This window comes from Myodes glareolus, chromosome 20, assembly GCF_982192425.1.
Source record: "Myodes glareolus chromosome 20, mMyoGla1.1, whole genome shotgun sequence".
Classification (NCBI taxonomy): domain Eukaryota; kingdom Metazoa; phylum Chordata; class Mammalia; order Rodentia; family Cricetidae; genus Myodes; species Myodes glareolus.
In genome coordinates, this window is record NC_142045.1 from 57,203,647 (window position 1) to 57,219,062 (window position 15,416).

The 15,416-nt window shown below is 38.5% G+C and overlaps 1 protein-coding gene and 1 non-coding gene across 7 annotated transcripts in view; both read left to right on the forward strand.

The window, feature by feature from the left end:
- The window catches only part of Nlgn1 (neuroligin 1), an 863,960-nt gene that overhangs the window by 287,279 nt on the left and 561,265 nt on the right, over window positions 1–15,416 (forward strand). The gene's annotated exons all lie outside the window — the stretch shown is intronic.
- LOC125412150 (U2 spliceosomal RNA) lies at window positions 12,990–13,178 on the forward strand. Its single transcript, XR_007235500.3, has one exon. It is a non-coding gene; the product is annotated as a U2 spliceosomal RNA (small nuclear RNA).

The window sequence follows — 15,416 nt, forward strand, 5'->3', positions numbered from 1 at the left end:
TTGTTCTCTGCGTTGTGTCACGTTGTGGTTTTCTGTTTTATGAAGTGTGATAACTACATTTATTTGTGAATATGAAGTGTTTTAAAAGTTTCGTTTCCAAGATCCATGGCTTCATTAGGTGTGGCTAAGTTTCTTGTACCCAGTATTAATTTCTCTCCTGTTTGGTCTGAGTAGACAGCTACTGATCATTGCCAGATCTGAGTGCCGCTACCACTCCTTTCAGGCTGTCCTGCCATGCGGTCATTGTGGTTCATAGGCATTGCTGCTGTATAGGATTTGACTGCTTCCATCCTTTGGCAGCTTTCATAGTACTGTTGGGTTGTAAAAGCTGGACAGTAGGAAGGAGGCTGCTTTCAGTTAGATTTAGCTCAAATCATTCCAATTCTGTTTCCTGCTTGTATGTTGTCTTCAGCAATCGTCACCTGCTTTCAACATTTGCAAGTCTTAACTTCAAATCTTCAGGTTTTAATATATAATGAGGAGTAACCACAGAAATCCTGAAACTTTTAAATTTTAATTTCTTTTGAGTTAAATAGTATCCCATTTTATGTACATAAACATATGCTTATAACTGTTATACAAATAATAATAGTCTGGTTATTAAAATGTGTTTCAAAACAGAACCTGGATCATTGAAAACATTATACCTCACTTAAAAATATCACCTGAGGTTTTAGAGGTTGTTCTAGGACAGGAGTTCTGTCCCAGCTCCCACATCCAGCTACCCACAGCTGCCTGTGGTTCCAATGGTAGAGAATCGGCACCCTCTTCTCTCCGAGGATACCTGTACCCATGTTTGTGCACACACACACACACACACACATTCATGCATGTACACATGCATGCACACATGCAAGCATGCAGAAGCCCGTGCACACACACTTAATAATAATTAATCTAAATGTACAGTTCTCTCATATGAACAAATGCGTATTTTATTTTTAAAACTGATCATGAATGCATCATTATATAACTGTTTGTATATTATATTTTCAGCAACACAATTTCTATATCTTTTATTTTTCAAAATTTGGATTTGGGTTGTCTAAATATGAACCACATTTTCAGTAACTTTCTAATACAGAAGAATTTTGAGGGAGGATGCTGCCTCTACGTTTGTTTTGCTCTATATCCCATCTTCCTTATGGGTTTCTCATTTCCAAGCCCAAATTTCATGATCATTTACAAAGCATGAACATAGGATAAAGGAATCTAAACTAAATGTCACTGACATGGTTTAAAGAGGGCATCTATAAATTTTAGGCCAAATCTAAAATCTGTTTGACATTAAATATGTTAGCCTACTCTTGTCAAATCTTCTCTCTTGGTTTGTTCTGACCTTAATTTCCACCCTGATATTCTTATCCAAATGTGTCATGAGGGCAGACAGATGGTCTGATTTCTTTTCAGGGCTGCAGTGAAATGCTCTGCTGTGTTCTCAGGGATTATATGAACATGCTGCTTCTGTAGTGGATATAAGCACCAGTGTGTTTGCTGCCTTTCTTGTTGCTATGGCCAGTGACTGAAGAAACCACTTAAGGGATCAAGATTTATCTTGGTTCACAGTTTGAAGCAGTCCACCATGTTGGGGGAGTTATGACCACTGAAGCCAGAGGCAGCCGGTCATACTGCATCCAGTCAGGGACCCAGGTAATAATACTGGTTCTCAGTTAGCTTGTCTCATTGTACTCATTCTGACATCACAGATAGTGTTGTCCATACTTAGGATAATTCTCAATACCTAAATTAACCTAATATAAATCTTTCTCAGATATTTCCATAAGTTTGTTTCCATGGTGATTCTAAAATTTGTCATGTTGATATTACTAATCTTCACAATAAGTTTCCTTTATCAGTAAACTTAGCTACAGAATGGAAGTTTATGACTAGCCTGATTTGAATCTCGCTACTCCGTGGTGTGTGTGTATGTGTGTGTGTTTGAAGCTACATGTCTTCCCAGATTTATCTCCACCTATATATTGATAAATGTCTCTATCACTTGAATGCAAAAATCACCACATTGAAGAGTATGTGTAGCCTGAGAGCTTTTTGGATCTTCTGACAATTCCACCTGGGTGTTGGCATTACAGGCAGGATGTTACATACACCTGGCATTTATATAGAGTGCTGAGAAGTCAAACTCCTCCCTGGTAAGTCCTTTTTTCACTGAATCTTCTCCTTTCTCAACTCCCTCTCTATACCTACGATTCTACTGTATCCTGTGCAGTATCTGAGGCTGTAACTTCTGGGTCTCCGCTATGGAACCGTGTTCAGGAAATATGACAGAACCCTTTATGTTCTGCTGTTCAGAAACAAAAGCAAGCACAAAAGCACTGGAATAGCTAAGGATCCCTTTGTGAGGACTGCCCAATAGCAGTACTGTCAACCGCCTCTTCAGTGATGCGCTCTTCTCTACTAGTCACTTAAGTAATGAGCTCTTTTCTACCAGAGATGTGGTGTGGACGTGAGGGAGAAGTGTCCACTTTTATGAGATTGGAAGAAGATGGGAAAAGAAACACAAAAGATAATTTTGCAAGTGGCAGAATATGATTGTGCATAGAGCCACAAAGGATGATTTGTCAAGTGGGAGTTTGTGGTGAGCAGAGCTAATCACCTATTGAGTTGAGCACAGTCACACTCTTGCCAGCACGACAGGACACACGCTGTTAGTTATTCATCTTTTGTGAAGATGAGTAGATGTAGACAATTGAGAAAATCAGAATAAAATGAATCAGATTCCCCAAATACACAAACTACATACTCTTGGGAAATATTCTAGCATATTAATGTTAATTGTATACTTCCTGAAATTCTTGTAAATGTTCTCATGTTAATTATAACTATAGGAGTGATATCTTTTCTTACTTTTTATAAAATCCAATTTCTTCAAAAATATAATTTTGAAAGCAATCAAAAAAGTCACATCAGTTCATTTTAATTACAACTACATCTTACAGAAAACTGTCTTGTTATTTATGTGAACTTGGGTCACCAACTTTCATAAGGCAAGAAAAGATGCTTGCAGAACCCCTCTGACCATCGTGCACTTTATAGTCTCCAGGAAGAAAGGGACAAATTCACCATCATTAAGATGCTATGACGGATCAGAGCCTTGGTTCTTTATGATACCATAATGAGTTTCTTTTACTGAATGCAGAAATCCTGTCATTTTTCGACTTTGCATAGCATCTATTCATAATTAAGAGCATTTTTAGATGAATTCTCTTTAGAAATAAACCTATATCTGCATTCTTATGTCTAAAGGTCTAATATCTTTCACATTCATTCCTTGCATATGAAAGAAATTTCTATAAAAGGTGGAACAGACATGAGGAAGGGCAAACTAATTATTTCGAAGACAGGGAGAAGGATGCTGGATGCTGATACTGTATTTGGGAGTAGAGAGCGCTCCTTTACAGCATACATTCATTGTATATCCTGCCGTGCTTCAATAGACATTGTCTCTTAAGTATGTGGAATTCTATGGATATGCTGCCAACCATCTCAAAGTTCAGAGTTCACAACAGTGCTAGAGAAATCCTATGGAAATCATTCACCACTTTTTGAAGTGTATGTACAGATAATTCTCTCACCAAATATGTCTCGCCCCTAAGGCTATATAAAGGAACATTGCAGATATGGTTGTGCCCCTTGATGTGGCACATTAATCTGCATGGCCTCACTTTAGTCGTGAGGATCCTGATAAAGACATGTGAGGAGTATCAAAATTAGGGAAGGTTATGTGTTCCTGGATACAAAAGCTAGAGAAGTGGGGCCAGAAGCCAAGGAATACGAGGAACTGCTAGAAACCAGTTACGATCAGGACTTGTAAACTTTAGTACTGGCTAAGGTTATAATGTGTAGCCATTAGATGATATCTATATCACGGACTTAATTCCTCTGCTGATTTCTGAAAAGCACGACCTTGACCACTCTGTTTATTCCCATAAGATGGAGTTTAGATTTCTGACTTTCAGAACCACATGTTTTCAGAACAGTAATATACTGTTGATGTTCTAATCCACTAAATTATGGCAATTTGTTTATTGAAAAGGAATAGACATTTCTTAAACCAAATTTTCCCATCAGTCATATTGTGGTTTTAATTAGACAATTTCTTGAGCTTCTTTTTAATTTCTTCTGTTGGAGTTGGAGAGTAAGTTAGTGGCAGTTCTGCACTCCCTTTGAGTAATGGGAACAAGGAGCAATGGGCTAGTTGGAGAGGACACAGCTAGTTTTGAATAAAATTAGGCCAAATTTGAACATACAAATGATTCTTAGATAATGCAGAACTATAGCATAAATAATAAAAACCCAGAGTCAATTATTGGGGTGCAACCTGAAGATCAGAAAAACTAAACAGCCAAGTCACTAGAGAAGTCTTACTTGTACCAAGTACGGTGACAGCAGACTAAGCAAACTTAACAGACTAAGCAGACTAAGCGGCCTGACCCTCCCTTTCCTCTCATTTTATATTCCCATAGTACTGGGATTAACGGTGTGACTCCCTAGTACTCAGATTAAAGGTGTGAGCCACCACCATCTGGATTTGTTTTTGCATTGATCTTGTGTAGCCCAGGATAGCCTTGAACTCACAGAGATCCTTCTGCTTCTGTCTCTCAAATTCTGTGATTAAAGGTGTGTATCACCACTACCTGATCCCTAGTGGCTTAGCTTTGTCCTTCTGATCTTTAGGTAATCTTTATTTATTTAAAACATAAATAAAATATCATTATACATATCTGCCAACATTCCACCTCTGAATCTTGGTAAGAAATACTTGTGTGCAAAAGTCAGACTTGAAGAAGGACTTTACAATAGTGTGAAGGCTGACTAGGGTAGAAACAAGTGAGAGACAGGGCACAGGTCTCTGGGACAGGTTCACTTATGATCAAGTGTATGTGTGATCCAATTACCATGACAGGCCATCAGTAGTGAACCCACAAGGAAGGCTCAACCCTGAGTAACCTGTTAGAAAGACAAATACAAATAAGGATGTTTATAACTTCCAAAACTGTATTATTCTTAAAAGTTCTCTATTGCTAGATGCCAGGAGTTATTCCTTTTCTGTATGACTTTTGAATAAGATAGTGATAAAATGGGACTTAGTTCCATTAAAAAATTCCTTGATTTGAGCTGACGTTCTTACCTTCTGAAGGCTCTGCCATCACCGTTCCATTGTAAGGAGGATGTGTGACTGCTCCTGCTTTGGGAGCCTCTCTGTGTATTTTAGAAACCCTGGTTTGTTGGCAGCACTTCACGCAACGCCATCAGTTTCTATGGAGACACTAACTATTGTGCAGTTAAGAGCAAAAAAGATTCCTCAGCTTCCCCATGGTTCTGAGACTGTGTTTATTTGTCTTTCCATTCTACATATCAAAAATCAAATTAAAATGGTTGTCTTTTGAAGCATCACCATTCAGGTGCTGGTAAGATGCTGTTTCCTTTCACTAAGACTATGGAAATTTGTGAATTAAATATCTCCCTGGGCCATCCTTTTCTAGAAACAAAGTCTTTGTGAGACTGTTAATGTAAAAAAAATCACTATATTACTTGACATTAAAAAAATTCATCTTTATTAAGCACTGCCATGACCAGGGTTTGTTCCTTTGCGTGGCTGTGGCATACATAGATAACGCCCATTACCATTCTCTGAAGAGACATCTGCCCCCTGGGTAGAGTTAGGTTTGTGTAAAGCAGCAAGAGAAAAAGGAATCTGTTCTACTTAGAGGTAGATGTGATGATTCAGATTCAGGAAATCTAAACTAGTGTTGCTTTTCAGAATTCTAATAAGTTCATCCTGCTGTCTTTTGTACCATTATTTTAAAAACTCCAAAAATGTTGGACAAATCAAAGACATCAAAGACAACTTCCCTCTTTTTGTTTTATTTCTCATCAGCCTTCTCTTTTGGCTGGGTATCTGAATCCATTTTAATTCATTCTTAAATTCAAGAATGTATGCTTAAGGAACATGTTTTTCGTGGTCTAACCATTTTTATTGCTGAACTGAAGTGTGTCAGTTAAGTATTCTGATTGGCAGGGGCTTAAAATTTCTCCTAAAAACAGACTGGAGAACTGAAAACCACTGTAGATTCTTCCTGAATTCGTCCATTGAAATCAAGTGTCTGTTGATTTCAGAGTTGAATATTAAGTGTTACCCATGATTCCATGGAGAGCGTGTCATACTTCGCAGTGTAAGTACCTTTAAGTAACACAAGGTCTTTTAACATAATTAGTACAGAATATTGAACTCTGCCAAAAAATACAGGATTCGTCATTAAATTTAAAGGCTGCTTTATCTGTCTGAGTCTAATCATGTGTGCAGAAGACTAATTGTTAATGGCACAGACTTTATTGCTCATGGCTTTCTTTTATTTTAAAAGGAATGGTCTGCTTTGTGAGAAATAATTAGGTTTTATAGGCCTACCTGCACGGAGTCTTTTGTTGAATGTCTTATGGTTTTGCCAATTCAGATCCTGAGAGCAATTAGAGGCTGGAGCTGAACTGTCCCTTAAATCACACACATATTGTGTTATCGCCTCCTTCAATTTTTGTGCTTAGTGGCGGACGGGAACTTCACTCATTTGCAAATACAGAGTAATTGCTAGGCTGTGCTTTGTTTGGGAAGCATAAGCACTTGTTAGGGCCTGAGCTTCCTACAGAAGTCTGGCACATGACAATATTCTGTGTCTGACATCACCTCCAAATACAAAGTGTCAAAACAGCTTTTTCTTAAAAACATGGCCCAACACTAGTGGGGGAGGGCAGTGGTAGTGTTTGAGTCCGGCTTTGTTCCTGAACACAACAAAAATCAAAAGAGCCAGCTCTGCTCTTGTATGGATTTCTGGAAATGAGATGATGTTTGCTCTCATTGTCAGCTGGAAACTCTTTGTTGCTCACTGAAGTAAATGAGAACATTTTTCAGAAATTCTCATAACAACAGAAAACGCTCAACATTTCATTTCTGGAAGAAGGTCTATGTGCTGAGTCACAGTCTTGACTTGGGAGATCTGACACAGGTGCTGCCTGAAACATTGAGGAGTTTGGTAATCTATGGGAAAAAAAAATCTGCTATGGTGGAGCTGTCTGGTGACTAATATTTCCCGTTGTTTGCTTTCCTCTGCCATGACACAGGATGATTTAATCATAGTTCTGTTAGTGGCTCAGTGAAGTTGAAAACTTTGTCATTCTGACGTTAGAATAGGTGGACTTTCACTAACGCTACTGATGGATGTGGTAGCCACTGCTGCGGCATTGTCTCTTCAGGTTAGGGGCACTCACTTGAACTATTTGCCTCGAATGTGACGTTTCCTCTGTGTCCATTCCCATGTCACCTGTTCGCTGTGTGTCCAGGCCAAAGTTGAGATGGCTCCGCTTCTGCCTCTCCTGCTGCCACCCAATCATTAACAACCAGGGCATTTTCAATCTAGACACATTCTTTGGTGGGAAATTCCTTTGCATTATCTCACTTCTTTTCTCCTCCTCCTCTTCTACCCCCCCATACCTTGTGTCATCATAAATGAGTGTGGTTCCACACACGCTATGAATAGCATCCTCGTGGAGGTCAGACAATACCCTCAAGTGTTGGTCCCCATTTTGTTGTTCATCGCTGCATGTACTGTGATATGTGCCTGGCTAGCTGACCCAAGAGAGTGTGGTGATTCTCTCTTCTCCTGCCATCTTGCCATAGGAAACCTGGATCTACAGACACAATTCCCCTCTTCCAGGTTTTTTGTTGGTACTGAGAATTTAAATTTTAGCCTTTAAGCTTGAATGGCATTCACTTTGCCCATGTAGTGATCCCAGCCCTCCATTGGGATTTTAGCCTTCGAATTTTCACGCATTTCCTCTCAAATCTATGATACATGCACTAGCCTCCCCAGAGACACTGGTCACCTTAGACATATGCGTGTACAAATTGATATTTGTTTTCAGTTAAGATTCTTTTGAAACGTTCTTTAAAAATGAAGTAATAGGAGCTGTATGAACCTGTGATCTACATCTAGTGGCAAGTTTAGTGAAGTATGAGAAATGTGAGGTTACAAAATCTGCAGTGCAATGCATTGCTGGGATTGTAACACCTGTGGTGTGAAGACATCAAGAATGCATTACTGGGGAGTGTGTCACTTGTGGTGTGAAGATGTCGAGAATGCATTGCTGGAGAGTATAACACCTGTGGTGTGAAGACACTGAGAATGCATTGCTGGAAAGGGTAGCACCTGTGGTGTGAAGTCATCGAGAATGCAATGCTGGAGACTGTAGCACCTGTGGTGTGAAGATTTCGAGAATGCAATGCTAGAGACTGTAACACCTGTGGTGTGAAGACACTGAGAATACAATGCTTTAGAGTATAGCACTTGTGGTGTGAAGACATTGAGAATGCATTGCTGGAGAGTGTAACACCTGTGGTGTGAAGACATTGACTTTGTGAAGTGTTTTTAAAGCATAGAGTCTGTTAAGACATTTAGTTTCCAGATTTTCTTTTTTCCTTCCCAGTGTTTTCTCTCAAATACTTTCTTTAGATAAGAGGAGAATTTAGAAATAGCGATATTTTAGTGGCCAGATCCCTTTGGCATCAGCACTTTCCAGATAACCAAACAGCTGGTTGCTACTTTGAAATGGTATGAGAGGGTTATAGTTATATAAGAAGTAACAGTCAAAATGTTGTTAGATTAATTGAGACAACATTTTTATAAAAAAAGAAAATAGTAAGAAGAGAACAGATAGTTTTAGCAGATAGTTTAAAGATTGAATTGGTGTTATGAAAATGGAGGAACTATTTACATTCATTAAGAATGAAAGCCTCACTTAGGGCTAGAGAGTTGACTCCGAAATTAAGAGTACTTGTGGCTCTTGCAGAGGACAAAGGCTTATTTACCAGCACCCATATGGTGATTCAGAACCATTTTATAGCTCAGTTCTAAGGGATCCAACAACTTTTCTGACCTTTATGGGCAGATACCTGGTGTCCACACATGCATATATGCAGACAAAACATTCATACACTGAAAAAATCAAATGAAACCTTGAAGAAAGACAAAACCTTAACTTACTGGTCCTAATTTAAACACGAATCTTTTTCATCTTTATCATTATTTTGCAAACAGCTTTGTACTTTTTAAGACACTAGGAACCCATTCCCCTCCACCACAAAAGAAATACTTCTTTTGTATTCAACATGCATATGATTCAAGGAACCTCATTGAATCTGTTGTATCAAGACCACCTGGTAGTGTTCAGATGAAATATAACTGAGAGAAAAATTGAAATGCATTTGCAATTGAGAGAACTACATCCTAAAATTAGTAGGACCTCAGCAAGAATATGATTACATGAAAACTTATAATTAACCTTCACATCAATGAAACTCAAAATATGCAAACAATATGATTAGCATAGTCTTTGCTGTCAGTCAATGTTATTGTTAAATAGACCATGGCAGCCAGGTGTGGGAGTTCATGACTCTAGTGTAAGCACTTGGGAAGCCGAAGCAGGAAGATTTTAAATTCAGGGCAAGTCTGGACTAACGGAAAGATACTGTCACAAAACACTAAAGGAAGTTGATGATTTGCATACTCCTTTGCGTGCTTTATAAGCAAGTATTTTCACCTCTTAAACACAGATATACTGAGTTTACTGTTCCGCCATTTCCATGTCTACTTAACAGGATAAGGAGGATTTGTTAGTAGGTATGGATCTATGACATTTGAAAAAGAGATGTACTGTGATTTAAACAGTTCATATTACCTCATTCCATGCACAACGATAATGCATGTTTCTTTCCACAGGTCCTTTTCATTGTTGTTGTTAATTCCCTTGCTAGTGTAGATTCTTTCAGATAGATCTGTCGACTCGCAGGTGTCTGGGCAGAAATTCTACTTCACCTTGTCTCCTACAGGAATCTTCTCACTTCTCCATGCAGCATTGTCTGTCGTCCTAGCTATGTTTATGTTGCTCTGTCTTACTCTGTTTTGCCTGCCTGGTCTTTGGATCTGCTGCTTTCTGATACTTATGGGGGGTTCTCATTTGGGGTCTTTGTATTCATTAGTCATTACCAAAGTGTTAACTATCCATAAATCTGGAGATACCAGTCTTCAAATAGAGATCAGACAGGTTCAGGTTTAGTTAGACACATGTTTCTATTTGTAGTCATTTACATAACGATAATGACAGATTTAAGACAGATGAGGACTGACACTCTATGTATTTTCCTATCACTGATCCATTGACTTTATTTTTATTTATTTATTTATTTATTTATTTATTTATTTATTTATTTATTTATTTTCTTGTGTATGCAAGATGCACATATTATAGCATGTATACAGAGGTGAGACGGTAACTTGAAGGAGCTGGTTCTCTCTTTCCATCTTGGGGGGTCTCAGTGAATTCACATCTTTGGCCTTGGATGGTGCCATCTGTTAGCCTTTGTGACATTATTTCACCAACCAAAAATCTTTGTCTTTACACTGGGACAAGATCCCAGTTCCCCTCAGTCTGCTACACTTGCCTTTGCAATTCTTCCCGTGCGTACTCTTATTTCTTATCTTAGAACTCTGGAGTGTGTACTCGTGATGGCATGCTCATTGATTCTGTGAGCCTGTCTTGGATTCATTATTGGAAGGGAACCTCTTTAATTACAATAATTCTATCCACCCTGTGTATTATCCATGGATATCTTCTGATATGAAGCTATTTGTTGATTTGGGGAAGACGCTAAATCTCAGTGTATGTTTGCTAATTTCCATTGCTATATCCATCAAATTCGTGATTTGAGAAACACAGGGTTTTAGAAAAGTTATTAGTTTAGACTTTGTCATGTAATAATAGTGTGACTGAGAATAATATCATCCGTGGACCTCAGTTTAGTTTATCTGTGCAAGGAAAAAAAGAGCATACTTCACAGACGTGTGAGAAAGCACAGAAAGACAGGATCTGGAGATGGCTCAGTGGTTAAAAGTGTCTGCTGCTCAACCAGACACCCACCACTCAGTTTCAGCCCCCCACCTTGCTGGCACACAGGTCTGTGTATCTTTAGTACCAGGGGGACTGATCCCCACTCCACATTTGTCTTCTGTGGGCACTTGCAAAGTAAATACACTAAAATTAGTAAGACCGATGTGTCCTAATTGCTTTATAAATTTCGTACAAATATAAATTGTGATTATATCTAAAATCCCTAATTTTTTATGCCAGTAGAGAGTAAAACAGTGTGTGTCCAATGCCATGCATCATAGGCAACTGGATGAATAGCAAGACTCCAGAAGCAAAAATGTGGCCATATGTGGCCATCAGAAATTGTTTAGTAAAAGCAGAAAGAAAAATTAACTAGCAAATAGGGTTACACTCTCTGTTCCTGTATGATAGAATAGTTAAATTAATAGCTAAATCTAATTAAGAAACTGAGAAATTATAGAATGCTTGCTGCCAATACTAAACCCAATGGGCTGTGAGACAGGGGTATGGTAACACTCAAAAGTTACCTCACCTTTGTTGAATATTAAGGGGATTTCATCACCTATCCCTGGAAATAAAACAGCCCTCGCAATTACATTTTGTAATTTGTTATTGGTTCAAAAATTAACGACTTTTTGTGTAGTCAATGGATCATCACAGGTGACAAAGCGCAGATTTAATTAACAGTGACAGGTAAAGCCCCTTAGAGTCAGAGTGGATTTATAATAGCAATTATATAAGAAATTATATTTTGATCGTTACCGTTTCAGATCTAGGCCAAGTGTACTAATCATATGGAGCTGGTTCTAGCACTTTGTGTTACACTGGCAAATATTTAAAATCCTGAGATATGCCCACAAACTGTTAAACCTCATGGCCCACTGCCTTGGTAAATATTCCATCTTAGAGACTGGTTTGCATTTAGAAAGTTGGGGCTGTTGACTTCCACTTAGTGTCTTGTTGCTTGACTGGTTTTCCACATCGCCTTATCTGAGAGCAGCAGTGAGAAGCCTGTGCCCCCAGTCTAGTAAATCCCACTGGTAAGTGTTATCAACACCACCTTCCACCTCTACAGAACGGAATGCCAGAGAGACTTCTGTCTGGAGAATGTTCGTGCTGGTAGTGCATCCTGTTTGCTTGAAGGTAGAGCAGGAGTTAGGCTTGCTCACTTCCAGGTTGGGTTCAAACCATTAAGAGATTAAAGGTCAGGGAACAGAAACACAGCCCATCTGGTAAAAGCATTGGCCTTCAAGTCTGATAACCTGAGCTTCATGGCTGGGACTCACATATCAGAAGGAGAAAACTGATTCTTACAAGATGTTTTATAGCCTTAATTCATGCACTGAAACACACACACACACAATCTCAAATATCTCTATACACACACACACATATATATATATATATTTTTTTACTGAGAAAAGAGTTTTGTTTCATACTATATATTATAATTTCCCTTCCCCCACTCCTCCAGTAATCCCCTCCCCTTCTCACCCATTCAGCTCCAAGCCTTTTTTTCTCTCATTAGAAAATAAGAATCTAAAATAATAATAATAATAAATACTAATAATAACAAGCTAGAATAGGAAAAATCAAGCAAAATAAAGCTAAAGAAAAAGCACAAGAAACACACACAAATTGAGACACACCGATCTTCACACAAAAACCCATGAACACAAAACAAGAAACTACAATACATAAACCAAAGATCTATAAACTTAACAAAGTTCTGAGAAAAGCTGTTAGACAAAATACCTCCATGAATATCGTAGACATGGATGCCTGGACAACAGCCAAAGAAGAAGGTATTGAAAGCTGGAGGTAGACACATCTGCTTGCTCCTAGAAATTCTTTGTCCCCTATTGATGAACTGGAGGAACGATGCCTATGGTCTTTTAGAGAGTCCAGAGACCCACACTGCTTAGAAGGCCATAGAGATCTTACAGGAAGTACATAAGCATATTTCAGAGACATCAATGATTTTTTGACCATGACGTATTTGATTTATTATTTTTATTTAAAAAATGGCACTCACGATTTCTTGGTCACTCAGCTAAGATCAAGGGCAGTGTCTGTTCTTGCCATTTTAATATCTGATATATCCTTTTCCAGGGAGACTATAATAAAGGGCTTGTTGAAGCTGGGAGATGAAATAGGAGCTTACTCTGTTGGTTCCACCAACCAACCTGGCACTGTAATACCTCAGAGAGTCATGTCCTCCTTCAGGAAGCTTAAGGCATCTTGTACAGTTGGGCTTTACGTTTTAGCTAAATTTTCTGTTTTGGGAAGGAAAAATAGCACTCTCTATTGCATATTTTTAAATTGAATATTTACTTATTGTGTGTGAGTGGTGTGTGTGTGTGTGTGTGTGTGTGTGTGTCCCACACACCATGATGTTCAAGAGGTGGACAAATTGTCAGAGTCAGCTGACTCCTTTCACCCTGTGGGTACGGGCATCTACCTGAGGTTTTCAGACTTGGAGACAAGTACTTTCCCTGTCCAGCCTTCTCACTGCCCCACCCCAATGGCACCGTTTCTGTTATGTTGCATTATTTTTTTCTTGTTTAGCATACTGTTTGATTTTCCGTTATTGAAAATAGTAGTTTCTGTGCATTATAGACACAGAGCATGTCAGATAATTTAGACATACACGTAAACACAGCCTTTCGTGTCACAAGTGCACTGGCCAGCTTGGTCCAGCATTTTGTTGAGGAGGTACTGGAACTAAATCAGTGATTAGAGAAAACATACTTTTGCCTAGTTATGACTAAAAAAATTAGTCATGACGTCCATTGGTTTTGTAATGATAATGAGGGAAAATATTCATGTATTAAAGCCAATAGTTGGTTTTATAGTGTATGTTTGTATATGTCTAAGAAAGCATAGAAAAAAAATCAGGAAATTCACATACCAAAATCTGAGGGTGAAGTGAGAATGGTACGGAAATTTTAACTATTTGTTTCTTAATTCAGCATTTTTAAGATATTTTTAAAACTGAAGATATATAATAAATTCAAACATAAATATATATAATATAGTGCTAATATATTGAACATTTTATCTAAAATTAATTCTACTCTTAATGCGCTGTCAAACTGGTGATACACTTGTCTTTAGGTGTAGATTTTGGTAAAAAGACCATTTACAGATTAAGTGAGTATATGTGTGTACAGCATTTATTATAAAGCAGAGAAAAAGACATAGTGAAGGAAAGGACCAACAGTACACTTATTTAGCATATGTTGGCTGCTGGCAGAGGAACAGTATGTTTTATAATTATGTGACCACCCCACACCCGCAGACTGAACAAACCAAAGCAGACCCCAGCCCCAAGTCTAGCTGCAACCCAAACTTGAGCTGATAGGAGAAAAAGAAAGCAATCTCAGAGTTGGGTGGGAAGGGATAGGGAGGGGGAGGGGGAGCTGAGGAGAGTGAATATATTAAAAATATAATATATGAAATTCTCAAAGAATAAAATATATTGTAAAGTTTATTTTCTGGGGTTTGCAAGATAGGTCAGTAAGAAAGGTCTTTTCTGCCAAGCCTGGGAACCTGAATTCCATGCCTGGGACCATTTTGTGGAAGAAGAAAATGAACTATTACAAGCTATACTGAGACCTCCACGTGAATACTTGTCTCAGGCATACACCTCCACACGAAAGGACACTAGCACAGAATTACATGTAAAAATTAAATGCATACAATTCTTTGTGTATAGGCAGGGTCTCACTCAGTAGCCCAGCCTTGTTGGGAACCTCTAACTCTGCCTCAGTCTTCCTGTGTTCACTTTGCTGATGGGAGCTCTCACGTGCTCTTTGGTCTTCCATACTTCCCTCGATCACAGCCTACTCTGTATATTGGCTACCGCTCTGCTTAGCGCTTCACCTAATACCATCCTGCTGTAGTATTCCTTTTCATGTTCAACTGGAAAATCTCTCCGGCTTCATGCATGTACTAGCTGTACACCAGTCTGTATTTTAACACTTACATCTATTTCACCACGAAGTTTTCAATGCCAAGTGTTGGAACCATTTTCCATCCCCACTACCAAAAGTGAGTCCTAACACTTAATCACTAAGATTCGGTTCTTGAGTACTTCGTAAGTCTGCTCTACAGAGCCCATTGGGTGTTCCATAGAACATAGTGCTCTGACAGTATGAGTCTGGGGAAGTTAATGAAATCTCAAAATAATTGGAAATTTAATTGCAGCTGTAAATTTCTTTATTAACTGAAGATATTTTAAAAATAGAATCCCTTTACATGTTTCATATTGGATTTAGTACCTTCTATTGGACATCACCAATTCAGGTTTTATAAACTCAGGGCATAATATGAAACAGTTAATTACGAGACAGAGTAAGATGGGGCGTTCATAGAAAGCAGAGACCGTGGTAACTGCTGTGTCTTGAAGGAGCAGTTTTTTCTTAAAGGCATTTCCGTTAGAACTGTTTTGATGCATG